General features: G+C 43.4%; 1 long non-coding RNA gene across 3 annotated transcripts in view; it reads left to right on the top strand.

The window, feature by feature from the left end:
- The first annotated feature begins 604 nt into the window (after nt 1-604).
- Nucleotides 605-16,885, top strand: part of LOC128352357 (uncharacterized) — a 37,215-nt gene continuing 20,934 nt past the window's right edge. Inside the window, exon 1 of one of the 3 annotated variants that reach the window (XR_008320350.1) lies at nt 605-1,398. This is a non-coding gene — a long non-coding RNA (uncharacterized LOC128352357). Of the gene's footprint in view, nt 1,399-2,600; nt 2,779-13,291; nt 13,368-16,885 lie in introns of those variants that run through there. The other 2 variants (XR_008320349.1, XR_008320353.1) reach the window with 2 other exon arrangements.

Consider the following 16,885-nt stretch of genomic DNA (forward strand, 5'->3'; position numbering starts at 1 on the left):
TATATTCACTAGTAGAGGGAAAACCCGTTTTAAAAGACCTTGGCACCATTTGAATGTGCTTTCTCTTCCTACATCTCAATTAATATATTATTACACCACCTGGACTGGGTGAATGACATGGCTGTTCTCCATACCATCTCTGCTTAGGCTGGTGATATTAAAAGGCTTTGGCGTTCTTCAGCTAGAGATTCTGGGAGCCAAATTTTGGCCTACATGCTGCACCATTATGTCAGGGAGCTACAGGTTTGCCTTCTGCAGTGCTCAGTGCCACCAATGCAGCGTCTAGCTCAGCAGTTGTCAGCTGACACAAAACGGCCAATAGGGATCCACCCTAGTCCTATAAAGCCTTAAACTCTGGCTTAGCTCCTCTGTCTGAACAACTGATTATATGAGTGGTGACCAAGATATTTTCAGACCATTTATATTTCTTGCTGAGTCCTTGCTTTGTTTCCAGACCACTAAACTGCCAGCTCAGACTGGTGTAGGAAGGAGCCATGTCATCTGTCTGACCTACATGGCTCATCTTTACGGACCATGTTGTAGGAAACAGCATTGGAATCAACAATAGGGAAGTTGCATCTATACCCCTTTGGTAACATACAAATTGACCCTCTGTTCTGAAAAATAAGTATAAGCTGCCAAGATGAATGGGGCTCTCCTTAGCTGGAGTCAAGAGATTGTGTTTAACACTGAAAGTGGTATGGCAAAGGCATTGTTTATTGGGTGTATACAGGCATTTCCAGTGTCAAGCTGGTTATTTCCAGTCTTCTAGCACTCCTACAACATTAGAACACTCACAACAATGCACACCAGGGGCAATAATGCCCAATACCATCTCACACATAACTTTTGGCAAGAACTCTTGCCTGCATCCAAACCTGCTCAAGCTAATTTTCAATACTAGTATTTTGATTTCATGTCTCCCTATGCTTTCTTTTTCTCTTTACAATGATATTCTGGTACAGGGCCTTTCAAAAATGGGCTGCCAGTGCCAGATGGCCAGCTTGAGAATCTATGCTGCTTCTCCAAAGGCCCTGATTGCCTTTCCTACCAGCTTCATTCTATTTCCAGCTTCATTTTGTTTCCCCTTTGGGCTATCACATTGGAAATATGAGATGTTACATTAATCTTCAACAGGCAATTTCAGACATTTTATATCCACTTATAACTTTGTAATGAATTACTTCACTGTTTGGCAAATATTAAATAACATCTTTTTTGTTGCAGTGTGTTGCTGTGAAAGTGTCTGTGATCTGCAGGCCGCAGCTGGTTCCAGGATTTGTTGCTGTTCAGTCTCAACTCGCCTGCCTCTTCCTCTCTCGTTTGTGTCCTCCTGTTCAAATGCAGCTGGTTTACATCCGTCACGATGGACGGAGAGAAATTCTTCACTATAACCTGGTAATTGCTGAGAAGATCCGGAGTGGATGGGGTTGGGAGCTGCCAATTTGGAGAACAACTCTTGGCTCTTACTGGATAGGACACGTCCGATATGGAAATCATTTATCACACTTTACATAACTGGGGCAATAGATTTGTTTCTTATCCCCACACCCCTTTCTTATCAAATATATCAGGGCCAATTCAAACATGCAGAAATAGCTTCCCATTGTAGGTAGGAGATTGTGAGTCTGAAAACTCCCTCATATTAAAAACAAACAAAACTTCATCTTCATGAAGAAAATAATCATTTTAGGGAGAAGGCTAGGTTAAAGCAGTCATCCCTGTCACGAGAGCTTTCCATGTGTAAAGAATATGGCTTCTAGTCATCATGGCTACATTCTACCTCCAAGTTCAGAGGCAGGATAGCAATGCTGTGCCTTCCTCTCCTGCTTGTAGACTTCCCAGTGGCATCTCATGGCCCATTGTGAGAAACAGAGGGTTAGATAGGCCTTTGGTCTGATCCAGTGGGGCAATTCTTATGTGATTAAAATTAAATTCTCCCTCTTGCATTTGTGTGTGTGTGTGTTCATCCATGCTGAGACCAGTGCTTAGCTATAGAGTAAACAAGTCAGACTGTGTCAGTTTAGGAGAAAGAGAAGCTCCCTACTCGATATCTTCTTTTGGTGGACACAGAATGGGTCAAGAGTAGTGAGAAAGGTTCTATCTCCACCCAATGAATATGCTTTTTCATTTGGCCTTACTAATCAGCTTCCTGCTGTAATAAGAGCATCCCCTTCTCTGTTTGTTTTCAGGAAGAACCTCAAGACCCTCCTGTTCTCCCAGGCTTTTAATCAGAATAAATTTTAATAATTTAAAAAACTTGTTTCTATAATTTTATTCTATTGTTTTTATTGTCATGTATTTTAATTTGTTACTTTTAAATATTTTAAATTTTGTACACTGCCTAGAGATATACATATGAGGTGGTATAAAAATATGATAAATAATATAAATAATAAAAATTTTAAAATTCGCTTGTGAAGCCATGTTGCTTTCCTGCCTTTATTTGCCCCTTGATCGATCAGGTAGGTTTAAAACAGGGCTGCTCAACTTTGGACCTCCTGTAGATGTTGGCCTACAGCTCCCATAATCCCTGGCTATTGGCCATTGTGGCTGGGGATTATGGGAGTTGTAGTCCAAAAACAGCTGGGGGGGGCTAAACTGAGCAGGCCCACTTTAAAATAACAGTCAACAATGCCGTTGTGGTGATAAGTGCTGTCTGTCAAAATAAATAATACTATTTGCTCAACTGAAGTATAAATAACTCTTCAAGTTCATTTGGCAAGGAGAAAGACGGGCCTAACCATGAAACCAAGTGAGCTGTTCAGCCTTTCTGAGGTAGGTCCTCATGCATTCTTCTCATTCTCCATCTCTCTTCTGCTCTTAGAAGAAGCTGTTAACTAGTTGCCACCCCTGTCCTTCCACATGGTCCTTGCTTGTAGCTACTCAGTGCCTTTCTTTCCTCTGTTTCAGGGGGCTCCTCCTAGGAGGACCCTTAGGATGCCTGAGAATCAGAGTAGGAGTCGTGGTAAGAATATCAGAGATGGAGGAGATGTGGCCTGAAAGACTGCTTGTGCCCACTGTTACCAATGTTCCTCACGCACAGCCTCACTCATTCATTCATTTATTTGACATATTTCTATACTGCCCAAAACTTGTGTCTCAAACATTAAAATAATTTAAAACCCAACATCAAAAGTATTAAAACTATAAATCTAATTAAAAGCCTGGGTGAATAAATATGTCTTCAGTGCCTTTTTAAATGTTGCCAGAGATGGGGAGGCTCTTATTTCAAAAGGGAGCACAATTCAAAGTCCAGGGGCAGCAACAGCTAAGGACTGTTCAACCGGAGATGAACCTCTCCAGATGACCTTAACAAGCGGTGAGGCTCATGGTGAGCTGTACCCAGTGTCTAAGCTGTTTAGGGCTTTCTAGGTAATAACCAGCACCTTGTATTTTTCCTGGAAACTTATTGGCAGCCAGTGTAGCTCTTTCAAAACATAGACATGGATTTAAGAGTCCTGTGACAAGAACTTCCTGTGATCAGACTTACTGTCCCCCACCCCCCGCCGCTCCTAAATTCAATCCTAAATTCAAAGCAGCTTCAGAGGACTCAGCTTTTGATTGGTGGGGGTGGGGAGGGGCGATCCTATAGTATGTCAGAGTTCCACAATGACAGGACCCAACCCAATCTGACAATTGGGTGGGGCCAACATGACCTCTCCCAATAGTGCAGCTTTCATGTCTTATCATATTCTGACATTTTTGGCAATGCACAGGCCTAGTGGCTGAGTCCTGCTGCCAGAACTTCTCGTGCCTTATAACTGTAAAAACAGCAATGTGTTTTAAGAACATTTGTTATAGTGACTGGATGCAATACTGAGGACAAGTATTAAAGTAGTCCCATGGAAATTAAAAGGTTAAGAAATTCTTAACTTATCCTTTTAATTTCAGTGGGACTACTTTAAATAATTTTCCTCAGTATGGCAACCACTTTTGGTACCTCCTAACTATAATATTTTCAGCTCAGGTCAAATGGTAATACACCCTGCCACCCACATCCAGACATCTTTTAAGCAAAGAGATTTGTGTTTGGGGTATGCAAATGTAGTACATATATCCATTTCCTTCTGTGAGCTGTTTGGAAATAGAGATACACTGCTGAGGAATAATGGTAGGAGTCCTGCAACACAGAAGGCGGATCATGACTGCTTTCCTTAAGTGGCATTCCTGGCTGCTCCTGCCCCAACTTCATTTGGCTCATCCATCTACTGCCTTTCCCCCTCTTTTCAGATCAGGGTTCTGGATCCTTCTTTTCTATCTTCAGCCTTCCTTGTGACAATTTGAACCTTGTATTTTGCAGCCATGCACAAAATGCACACATACCCCAACATATATGAATGGTAAGCACATATAGACATACGTGTGTACTCAAGTCATCACTTCCAGTGTTTTAAAATCCACTTTGGACAGAACTAGTGAGATTTAGGCTTCCTCAGTATCATAAATTCATGATCAGTATCATTCTGAAACTCCAATTTTATTAGACTGTTTTGAAAATAATTATCCTCGGGAAAACAAAGATATTTATCAATATGAACCTGATTCTACAGCCCTTGTTGTTTGCATATCTCATTCTATCTCCCCAAATAATGCTGTTTTGAATTCCCAATGAAAATGAAGTCATTATTTGAATACTCCACAATCCACACATTATTTGACTAATTCCACAATCCACACATTATTTGACTAATTCCACAATCTATTTGGACCTTTGGTAGCCTTGTTCTATAAAAAGAGTTTGGATCAGAGTATCTGCTCCTTAGAGGAGAGAAAATATGTGATGGTTAATAGAAAACATGGCAGCCAAAGAATTCTTATGAATAAATACCTGGGAACTTTTGTTGATGGAACTGTCTCAGGGGTGTTTGGTCATCACCCCTAGTTCAGGCAAACATGGGGAATTTAGCTCAAAAGGGAAGACACTTCCAAGCAATTTTAATTTGTGCAAGCATCTGAACTCAAGAAAACTGGCTTGAGAAACTGGTTTTTAAATTAAATCAAAAGAGTTTATTGGAAGAAAAACAAATAAAAGGCCCTGGCAACTGTAACTCATGTCCTCATCACCTCTCGGTTGGGCTATTGCAATGCGCTCTACCTGGGGTTGCCTTTGAAGATGACTTGGAAGCTTCAGCTGGCTCAAAATGCTGCAGCCCAGCTGCTTATGAGCAGCAGAAAATATGACCATGTTTGACCTTTGTTGCGATCACTGCATTGGTTGCCAGTTCGCTTCCAGGTCCAATTCAAAGTGCTGGCTATCACCTATAAAACCCTCCAGGGCTTGGTGCCTGTGTACCACCAAGACTGCCTCTCCCATTCAACTTCGACCCACCCTGTAAGGTCATCTCAGGTGGGCCTTCTCAGAGTCCCGGGCCCAGGGGACGTGTGTGGGGCCTGGGCTCATGGGAGGGTCTTCTCTGTTGCAGCCCCCTCCTGATGGAACACCTTGCCACCTGAGATTCATAATGCTCCCTCCCTTCTGTCCTTTAAGAAGCTTCTGAGAATGTATTTATTTTGCCAGGCAAAATAAATTACATTATATTTAGTTATTTTATTTATTTTAGTGTGTGTGGGTCCCCCTTCCTTGTCTTCCTTGTTGTTGTTTTAATTTATGTAAACCACCTCGAGTCTAAGGAAGTCAGGCGGTCAATAAATTTACTTAATTAATTAATTAAAAGCAATAAGACTCAGTTACTAGGTGACCCTAACATAAAGGCAATACAATTATGTTTTAAAATATACCATTGTAAGGCACATTTAGCTTAAAGTTCCAGTTTCCCAAGTGGGCAAGAGAGAGATGGTAAGAGAGGGGGAAGGGGGGAGTTTGAAAAGAAGTTATAGATTGGGGTCCTGAGAGCCAGACAACTGCGATACTGTACCTGTCTCTAGGCAACGAGGCTTCGAGCAGCAGGATACTCATGTCCTTTGGGGACAGTGTGTTGGAAGGCAGGACAGTTGCAGAGCTTAGTGAAAGGATGGATGCCCACGAGATAGGTGATTCGGTGGACCCAGCTCCCTAGGCCTGCTAAGGATGCTGGCTGGAAGGGCACACAGACTGATCCAGGGAGTGACTTTTTTGAAGCTCTTTTGAAGTTGCGAGAGAGCATAGGGAATGCTCAACAAGATCCCAAGTAGAGCATACAAGGGAGCATGGAGATGGTCTTGCTGAAGTCCTTGTTGCAGTGGAATCCCAAATGAGAGGCACGAGGGAACACAAGGGAATGTTCTGCAGTTCAAGTCTCCAGTGAAAGACACAGGAGAGCACAATGGGTCATGGAGTTAGGATACTTATATCCCAAAACATGCTTTGGAGGCATATTTATTTTGTCATACTTTGCTGAATAGAAGAGCCCAGATGGGCTGGCATGAAATGCATTGTGTCTGATTGTCCTTCCTGGGTAGGAGGGGGTGTGAATAGCCTATTGTATGCAAGGCTGATTGTAATGCAAACTAGAGTATGCAGGTACATCAAAATAGTACCCTGTGCTGGAACTAACTCTCCCAATAATAAACTCTCTCAATAAAAGTTTCGATAGGCACAGTTACGTCACAGACTCACCCCTTTTGTGATGGAGACTGTTGCTGCACTTGTCTTATCTGCTTTCCCTTCCTAGTCTAATTGCTTCGTTAGCAACAGGTGTTATCTCTGTTGATGAGGGGAGTTTTAAAGTTCATCCTAAGTCCAAAATGACCTCAGATGCCAGATAACTCGCAATAGCTAATTTGAGAGTCTGCTTAGCCAGGCTCTCACACCATCTTCATCATCATCATCATCATCATCATCATCATCATCATCATCATTTATATTTTGCTCTTCCTCCAAAGAGCCCAGAGTGGTTTACTACATACTTAGGTTTCTCCTCACAACAACCCTGTGAAGTAGGTTAGGCCGAGAGAGAAGTTACTGGCCAGAGTCACCCAACAAGTGTCACTGCTGAATGAGGATTTGAACTCGGGTCTCCCCAGTCCTAGTCCAGCATTCTAACCACTACACCACACTGGTCTCCCGCATAGGGAGAGGGTGTGTGAAGCTAATCCCCTTTGCAATTTGTGTTACCTGAAACCCAAATCTAGGGGTGACCAGTCCACTGCCAACTAGCAACTTGTCCCCATGTGTAACATAAACTGGGAGCTCACATTGTGGTGCAGCTCCTGAGCATAGCAAAAGTGCAATCTCCAAGCCTGGAGATGCAGTTGTAAACATGGAGTTTTCTGGGAGGTGGGCAGAATAAGCTCAGCTAGTAACACTTTCTTGGGCATTTCTTTGCAAGACATAAGTTTCATATATGAAATCTAGTAAAACTATTCAGGTCCTGTGAGAGTATATGTACATTTGGTATCAATCAGTTGATGATGTTTCCCGTTTACCACCAAAACCAGTCATAGATCTGTTACTGTTTGTGTGATCCAGCATCCAAAGGATAGGTAATTACTGATACAGCAGAGTATTTCAGGAGCTAACTAACTCCCATTACAGCAGAAGTTAACAGGGTCTCAGCGGCAACAGCTTGTAAATGCTAAACATTCATTCATTCATTCAACATATTTTTATACTGCCTCAAACCTATGTCTCTGGGTGGTTTACAACCAGAACAAAACAAAAGTAAAACATCAGTTAAAAACAAAAACAAGAAATTTAAAACACAACTATTTAAAATTTTAAAAACAATGTTCTAAAACAACATTAAAAACAATCAAAACAGTATCAGTTAAAAGCCTGGGTGAACAAATGCGTCTTTAAAGACTTTTTAAAAAATTGTCAGAAATGTGGAGGCTCTTATTTCACTAGGGAGCGCATTCCAAAACCTTGGGGAAGCAATGGAGAAGGCCTATCCCTGAGTAGCCACCAGATGAGCCCGTGGCAAATGCAGATGGACCTCCCCTGATGATCTCAATGGGAGGTGGGGTTCATAACGAAGAAGATGTTCTGTTAAATACCCAGGGACCAAGCTGTTTAGGGCTTTATCGGTTATAACTAACACCTTGTATTTTGCCCGGAAATATATCGGCAGCCAGTGTAACTCCTTCAATACAGGAGTAATATGGTCCCTCCTAGACGACCCAGAGACCAGCTTGACTGCCGCATTCTGGACCAACTGTAGTTTCCAGACTACATACAAGGGCAGTCCCACATAGAGCACATTACAGTAACCCAGTCTGGAGGTTACCAGTAGATGTACCACTGTTTTGAGGTCATCTATCTCAAGAAACAGACACAGCTGGTGTATCAACCGAAGCTGATAGAAGGCACTTCTGGCCACTGCCCCAACCTGGGACACCAGGGAGAGACTTGGATTCAGAAGCACCCCCAGACTGTGCACCTGTTCCTTCTGGGGAGGTGTGACCCCATCCAGAACAGGCAGATCAAAATGGTCTCTCGAGTTTTGACTGCGCACAATGAGTACCTCCGTCTTATTTGGATGCAGTCTCAGTTTGTTATCCCTCATCCAGCCCATTATCAACTCCAGGCAGGCATTTAGGGAGGTTATGCCCCCTCCCGATGATGCTGACATGGAGAAATAGATTTGGGTGGCATCAGCATACTGATAACACCCTGCACCAAATGACCTGATGATCTCTCCCAGTGGTTTCATGTAGATGTTAAACAACGTCAGAGACAATACGGAGCCCTGAGGGACACCATAGGAAAGTTGAGATTTTGAAGAACAACAGTCTCCAAGGGACACCATCTGGAACCTGACCGAGAGGTAGGAGCGGAACCACTGCAGAGCAGTGCCTCTCACTCCCAACCCCCTCAGACGCTCCAGAAGGATACTATGGTCGATAGTATTGAATGCCTCCAAAAGGACCAACAGAGTCACACTTCCTCTGCAATTCCCAATTGGAGATCATCCATCAGGCCGGCCAAGGCAGTCTCCACCCCATAGCCAGCCCGGAAGCCAGTTTGAAATGGGTGTAGATAATCAGTTTCATCTAAGACTGTCTGGAGCTGGGAGGCCACCACCCTTTCAATTACCTTGCCCAACCACGGAAGGTTGGAGACAGGCCTGTAGTTACTCAGCTCTGAGGGATCCAAGGTAGGAGATTCATGTAAACATGGAGATTCATGTAAGGTTAAACTAATTTACTTTATTCAGAAGAACATGATGATAGGAAAAGACCTATATCTAACTTCTGGCTACATGTTGGTCAGAGAGAGACCTATAGAAGCATGGTGCTCAGAGAGAGTTAGAAGCATTCAGGGAAGAAGGAGGAGGAGAGGAGGAGGTCACTCCCAGAAAGTTCCTGTGTACATTATATCAATAGATGGATTATAGAGGCAGAGATAAATAGGAAAAGAGAATGAGACCCTAACTATCTATCTCTACTCCCGGTACTCATAGTAGTCATGGGTTACTGGTGCAAAAGGTCACTGCCGTCTGGAGCTGGATCTCCAACAGAGGTGACAAGTTTTAGCTGAACTGGCTTTCTAACAGTGGGATCTATGAACCCTAATATGCCACCAAACTTCCATTTAAGAATGCTTTAGCCCTCCTGAAGCTAATGGGACTTTGGCTGCACATGTTCTGGCTTAAGCATTTTGTGAATCTCAGCTCACAATGTCTTCAGTAATGAAATCATTCTCCAAAACTGGGCTTTCCTTACAATCTTTCATAAGGACAGAAAAAGTAATAGGGAAATATATCTTAATCTCCATCACAGGTAGCCTTTGGCTAGTAATCACTACCTCCCAGCCAGGCCTCCCAATCTGTAAAACAAGATGGGAGATAGTGTGGTGTTGTGGATAGAATGTTAGACACCAAGTCATTCTATAAGTAATGCAGAATGAGGTAGTAGTGAGTTCTGCCAGTCCATGAAGTAGTAGAATTCATGGACTGTAACACAGATTCTGGGTTTTTGTTTTGTTTTTTAACCCCCTCTTTTCAGTATTCCTCCCCCCACCCCCCCAAAAGGCAGGGGAAACGCTCCTGGCATGTTGAAAACTTGTATAACAGGGATGAAGGGTTAGTACAGCCCTCTTCTTAAAGTTCAGGCAGTATTATACCTGGGGGAGAATTCAATAATATGAACCCACTTGCAGTCTGTAGTGGAACAGGTCAATACAGGCCAGAATTCTACCACCTTATTCTGCAAAATCTTAACCAGGGAGACTGGAGTTTCAGTCTTCAACTCCATGATGAAGCTCACTGGATTACTTTGGACCAGTCACTGCTTCTTTACCAAACTTACAGGGCTAACCCGAGCAGGGTTTTCTCCGTCAAATGCCCTTCATGCCTCCCCCCCACCAGGATGGATCCTGTGTGAGTTGTTTCACCATTTCCACAAAAGGCTATGGGTGCCGAGGTGGTCTCAGGGGTCAGCAGTGGACCTCTCTAAGGGCACTCTGTAGCTGACCAATGACGTTAACCCCATTGTAGGATGAAATAACTCCATTTTGGCCACCGTCATCTCATTGATGGGGTACAAAATAGTGACTTAACTCAAAGGTGTTTGGCCAAGAAGATAAAGATTGTACACAGAAGTTAGTAAACAAGGCATAAAAATAAACCCACACAAATAATTGTGGATTATTTCATATCTTCATATCCTTGGCCTTCGCTTGCCAGACATAATCAGAAACCTACTCACATTTAGGATCCAGAAAACTGAAGGGCCACATTACTAGACACAATGCAGATGTCTTACATTTTATGAGGCCTAGGTCTTAATAGCAGCTGTCTTTCCCACATGGTATTGGTTGTGACCATCTGTAGATTAAGCTGAACTGCCAGCTCCTTTCTGAAGTGGAGGCCCCAAACAACAACACCACATGCTCCTGGGTGCTCTTTTCATCTTAGGCGAGCCCGGTTCATTTTTGGTTGTCCCAGCTTTTAACATTGAGCCCTTTGAAGAATGGATTCAATTTTCACTGAAGACTGTTCCCAAGTACATAAAAACAAAAGGCACTCGGGTTCTATGGATTATACATTTAATAGGCAGCAGTAGAGCCGCTTCGTGGGAAATACTGAGCTCATATATTTTAGAAGGCAGTGCCATTTGGCATGATACAGCACGGCACTGGTACACAGTTGAAATCAGTTGCAGCAGTCTTATCCACACATATGCTTAGGAGTCAGGAGGAATATGCTGCTGTTATGAAGGTATTATTTGTACTGAGGTTAGTTACTGCTCGACAAACTGGGCAGCAACAGCAGTGGCTGCTCTTAATCTAAGAGTATAGCATTAATGCCACAGGATAGAAGGCTGCTGGGAACTAGCTAGACTGTGGTTGGGTTTACATTCAATTGCCTTCATAGTAAGAGCGTCGAAAGCCTGGGAAAGTTTGACTAGTGAAGAGGCTGGAGATTATATGTGGGAAGAGAGAGAATAAAAACACATCTAACAACCTCCCATAATGAAAGACTGTGAGGGGAAGGGAACACATCTTGTGGGGATGTTTAATTAATCACATGGAAAAGTTCCTTTGCTTCATATATGTCAAAAAGGATTCAGGTATGTTTTGAAGAGTGTGACCATCAACACTCTCCTCATTTTGCTTCTGATTGTCACTTCCTCCATCTCATTCCCTACTCCACCATATACGCAAGGGTTATTTTGTTAAATAAATGAACAGTCACTCATACACTGCACAGAGAAACACTGACGGTTGCAAGGGGCGCCTGTGGTTCTGCAAAGCAGATCATCATCAGCATTCAGGAGAGCTAGGCTTGGTTTAGACACCCCCCTGAGCAGTAACTGTTTCACGTAATGGAGGATCGGGTTCATGCCCCATCCTTCCTTCTACCATTCACATAACTTAATGAGACTATTCTTACAATCAGGCGAAATCGGGCTAGGGGAACCTGATCGTGAGAACCACCGGGCTTGCAGCTGAGCCCAGTCTCACGAAAGCTGATCACCCACTTAGATAGCCCTCCCCAAGCCCAGGTTAGCAGAGCGAGCGCTCCACTAACCCGGGCTTTTTGGTTGTGTGTTGCCGCACCGTGGCTCCATGCTGCAGCAACTCACGAGTAGACCCCCAACCGGGAGGCTGAAAAGCAGCCTTCTGGCTTGGGGGTCTCTCCAACATGCCCTGTGTTCACGTGCAGGACAGGAAGCAGGTGGATCCCACTTATAGTCTCCAGAGCAGGGTTTCTTAACCTTGGGCCCCCAGATGTTGTTGGACTACAATTCCCATCATCCTCAGCCACAAAGGCCATGTCTGGGGATGATGGGAGTTATAGTCCAACAACATCTGGGGGCCCCAAGGTTAAGAAACCCTGCTCCAGAGCATTCAGGGGATCTCAGGAAGCATGGTGATCTGGGGAGCAGTCAGGCAGAAGGCAACCACCTGGCAGAGCAGCAACATCCAGGCAAGGAGCAATGCTGAACAGGCTAAAGTAGTTTCAGCAAGGCTGGTAAACTGACAGCTTGTCATAGAGCAAGTGCTCTGGGTGAGTTATTGTTTTCAGCAAAGCCAAGGAACTAAAACAGGCCAGGTAGGAGCCACACCCTTTTCCTGCTGGTGGTGGTGACCAAACCTCATCATGAGTAGGCCTTCTGTGGGTTGTTACTACTCCTCATGAAGAGACCCTTCTGCTGGTAGCTTACTTGCAGCCAGGCATGCGCTTCTATGCTGAGCTTGCAGTGCCTCGCACACATGCTGGTGCCAATGAGCTGGAGAAAGCGGGGAGCCTCTTCTGGTGGGCTGTGAATCAGTGGGCCCCCCTGCCAATGGATTGGTGAGAGCCCCAAGATCTGGTTGCTGGAGGGTCCTTGAAGGGGTGCTTCATCTTCGAATGTCAGAGATGAGTGTTCAGAAGTTTGTGTGTCCATTAGGGTGTCCAGGGGCATTTGGGATACTGAGCCTGGCTAAGTTTGGGGGAAATCTCCCTGGCTGGTATTGTCTGTGAGCACCTGGATGGGTGTGGTCCCAACAGAGGGTACTACAAGGGGGCAAACCTGCAGTGGATCAAGGGAGTGCATTTCCTCCTCTACAGATGTTTTCCTTTCATCAGATGAAGGTGTCATGGACCGTTCTCAGCTGGGGGCATTCTGACAGTTGTGGCAGCATAGGGCATGTGATTGCTCCTCCACCATATGAAGACTATTGTCCCTTACACAAGTGTCTGAACTTGATAATACATGTTTATCTTTCAGGAGAGAAAAATGTTGGAGATCCAGCTCTAGGTGGCATCAACCTTTTGCACCAGTAACCCTTATGACCACTAGGGATATTGGGAGTAGATAGTCAGTTAGGGTCTCCTTCTCTTTCCTTTTTATCTATGAACCCCTCAATTGATAGAGTGTACTCAGGAAGGAACTTCCTGGGAGTGACTTCCTATCTCTTCTTCCCAGAATGCTTCTAGATCTCTCTCTCTGAGCACCATGCATCTCTCTCTGACCATCGTATAGTCTGCAGTTAGGTATGTCTTTTCTGTCATTATGTACTTCTGAATAAAGTAGATTAGTTTAACCTTACATGAATTTCCATGCTTATCATTTACAAGCTGTTGCGCCTGAGACCCTGTTAACTTTTACTGTAATGGGAGTGAATTAGCTCCTGAAATACTCAGTAATAATTACTCTCAGTTAAAAAAAATAGCAACAGAGTGCTATGTGGGTTGCAACCAATGGTTGTGGCAGAGAGTCTAAAATTCTTCTCCAGTATACCAATAAGAATATCTTGCTCGAGGGATGATGGCACCCAGGAATTTTTCCTCTATATACCGCAGAAGTGATGCACATGTTGCCTTTTTTTCATCACCTTCTTTCAGTTGCTGCTGATAGCACATTGTAGGAAGATGCCACAAGATAGTTCTAGAACTGCCATTGCTATCTGAGAACAGTCCAGCCATTCTATTTTTGGCAGTTAAAATAAGTTTATATAACATTTCACCACAAATATCTGTGCAGTCATATATTTGAATGTTTGCTATCACAACATTCTTCCCAAATGGCATGTATAATTCCAGAGGGTTCCTTGGGTCTCAACCACAGCATGTGTTATAATTTATACAATGATTGGGAATCGTCATCATGCAAATGGGAAATCACACCTCCTCCCTTCCCCCTCCCCAAGTTAGTGGCAGGAAAACAGGCCAACAAAATTGCTTCAGTTTAATGCCATGTGATATTTCACTGCATTGAATGACAATGTTTTGCTTTGGGAAAATGGGCATGTGCCTTGTGGTTTATACCCTGGTAACTGAAGTGGGACACCGAAGATTACAGCACGATTCCTAATTCTCACCAAGTCACGGAGAAGCAAACACTGTTCCCACACATGAACCATCTCCTAGACATATCTAGTCTGTACTGCTTATGCTCTTAATATGTGAAAATGGGACCAAGCCACATTTCTCTGGGCCACCCAGTAAAACTGTATTCAGGCTTGGCCATGTTCTGGTTTCTGGTTTTCTTTGAGCACCAAGATCTCAAAACCCAGCAAACTTTGGAGCTCACTCAACAGATTTGTTTTATACCCCAGTTACCACTGTAATGTTTGGGGGTCTATAAATATTCACAACAGAACTGAGGGCTGGCATAAAACAACCTTAATAAGCAGAATGACTCAAGAACTTCATAGAGCACTCTCCTGCGTTCCTGTGCTTGAACATGTGGCCTTAGGACATGTCCACAAATTACCAGTTTCTTACAATGATTAACTAATAAGGGAATCTCTCTAAATTATAAATCCTCATGACAACTATGACCCTTGGACCAATCAGGCTCTGACCATGACCCACCAGAGTGTGCCAGGTATGCCCATGACTCATTAAGTTCCACCCTTATCAGGGTGTCACCACCCATGACCTATCCCTGGCCCAGCCCAGATCCATCCCCTAACTTGCCCTGGCTCTGCCCTCTAGCTCAGCCCATGGTCCTATTATAAACAAACAAATCCAAAAGTAGCAAATTCTACTTATATTAGTTCACTCTTAATAAAATATGGACCCCATGGTATTCAGGGGCAAGGGACTGGTGCTTAGCTTGTGCCCATTCTGCTCACAGTTCTTGTTTATTTATTTGCATTTATTATAGCTCACCTCTCTTCCATGGAGCTCAAGATGGCGCATTGAGATTCCCAAGGCACTCACCAGACCTAGACCAGCTTAACTCTAGCAGAGTTGCTGCATCATGTACCTTCAGACCATAGCTGTTGTCAGTGAACAAGTGCAGGCCACCATTCTCCTTTCAGGAACAACCAGAAAGAGTCACATTGCCGTGCATTTTCTTGGACTGGCAGGGTGTGTGCAGTACATGAGCCACTGTACACACGAGCCACTGTATGCGCATTGAGCATACCGTGTGAATAAAGCTTCTGTACACAACATTACATTTAATGCATATACAATAGTACACTTCTTACCTGTACCCTGTATTTGAGGGGGCCTGTATCCCGGTTGACTTTTAAAGTTAATGCATGTAGTCATTCACACAAAAAACATGTACATGTGTGTACAGGTGTGTACATGCATAGATAGATGTATGCACATCCATCAGAATGTCTGAATAGGGTCCAATGATCTTTTGTCACACATTTTGCTTTTCTACACATTTCTTGAGGGAGGGAGGGAGCGAGGGGGAGCCAACACAACATAGGGCTGTGAAATTTTGGCCAGCCACATGTCTCCGGTAATATCTAATTCTAGCTTTAGGATACTCTTTTCTGAATATTTGTAATTCATGCATTCCTAGACATGTGTGGTTGTCAAGGAAGAAAGTATGGTTTCATTCACAAACATGCTGGCAAAAGAACACATTCAATCAGTCTGTATTTTTCCTTACATTGCTGAGGAGAATCTACCAAAGTCTGTGACATCCAACAAAGCTTCAGGAATCTGAATTACCAAGCACTGAATGAACTGTTGCCCAATGGCAAATATTTTTCCATTGTGACAGATGCATATTCCAGATATCCATTACTGGCATTTTTTTTCATCTGCCTCATTGGATACTTTGCTTCCTGCTCTGAATCCAGTGTTAAGCACATGTGGTATCCCATCTTTTATCAAAGATGACAGTAGGCCAGTGTTCAGGCATCTCTTTTTCCCCGCCCTTCAAAATTTTGTGGAACTTTGAGATTCAGATTTAAAGATGATCACATCTTTTTTGAACACCAGCCAATGGCATAGCTAGGACGCTTTCTACAAAACAATTTGAACTGAAAGTTATAAATTTAATTCTATTAAAAGCACTCTCCATTTTGAGACATTGCAGGCCTGTATCTTTATCCTGCAAAGAAACTGTCTGGAGGATTTATTTAAAAAAATAAAACAAAACAGGAAAGGAAAGATTACTTTTGCAGTAGTTAGACAGGACAAAGCTAAATGGGACATAGCTGCAGGATCCCAGTTAAGGGTTGCCAGCATCAAAGCAAAGAAATATAAGAGAAAGACACCAACATCAATCCTTGGTAAGCAATGGTAAGCAAAATCCAGACTAACCCTGTACTGATATTTATTTATTTGATTGCTTGCTTGCTTGATTTATATACTGCCCTTCCAAAGTGGCTCAGGGCGTTTTACAACAAGGTAAAAACAATTAAAACCAGTTAACAGTTAAAAACAGTTAACAGATATGCCAGGGTTTCCTGTTGCATGAAGGAGGAGGGGGGATTCTCACCAACCTCCTCTTCCCTCTGTAATCACCTCTGCCCCCTGAAACTATCACCCTGAGGGTTTGGGGACCTACAGATATATAGTTTTGGAAGGCACAGTTGGCTGCGGAGAGAGGAGGGGATTGCCAAATATCATTTCTCCCAGTTCATACAATGGAAAATCCTCATCCATTGGTACAGGGTTAGTCTGGATGTTGGCCAGAGTCTTTAACATCACTAATCAAAACTTGATCTCCAAAGGAATGGCTTCCTCCTTTCCTTTCCTTTCCTTTCCTTCCCTTCCCTTCGCTTTGCTTTTCAATATTATCAGTTCCCACAGAA

This window comes from Hemicordylus capensis, chromosome 3, assembly GCF_027244095.1.
Source record: "Hemicordylus capensis ecotype Gifberg chromosome 3, rHemCap1.1.pri, whole genome shotgun sequence".
Lineage (NCBI taxonomy): Eukaryota > Metazoa > Chordata > Lepidosauria > Squamata > Cordylidae > Hemicordylus > Hemicordylus capensis.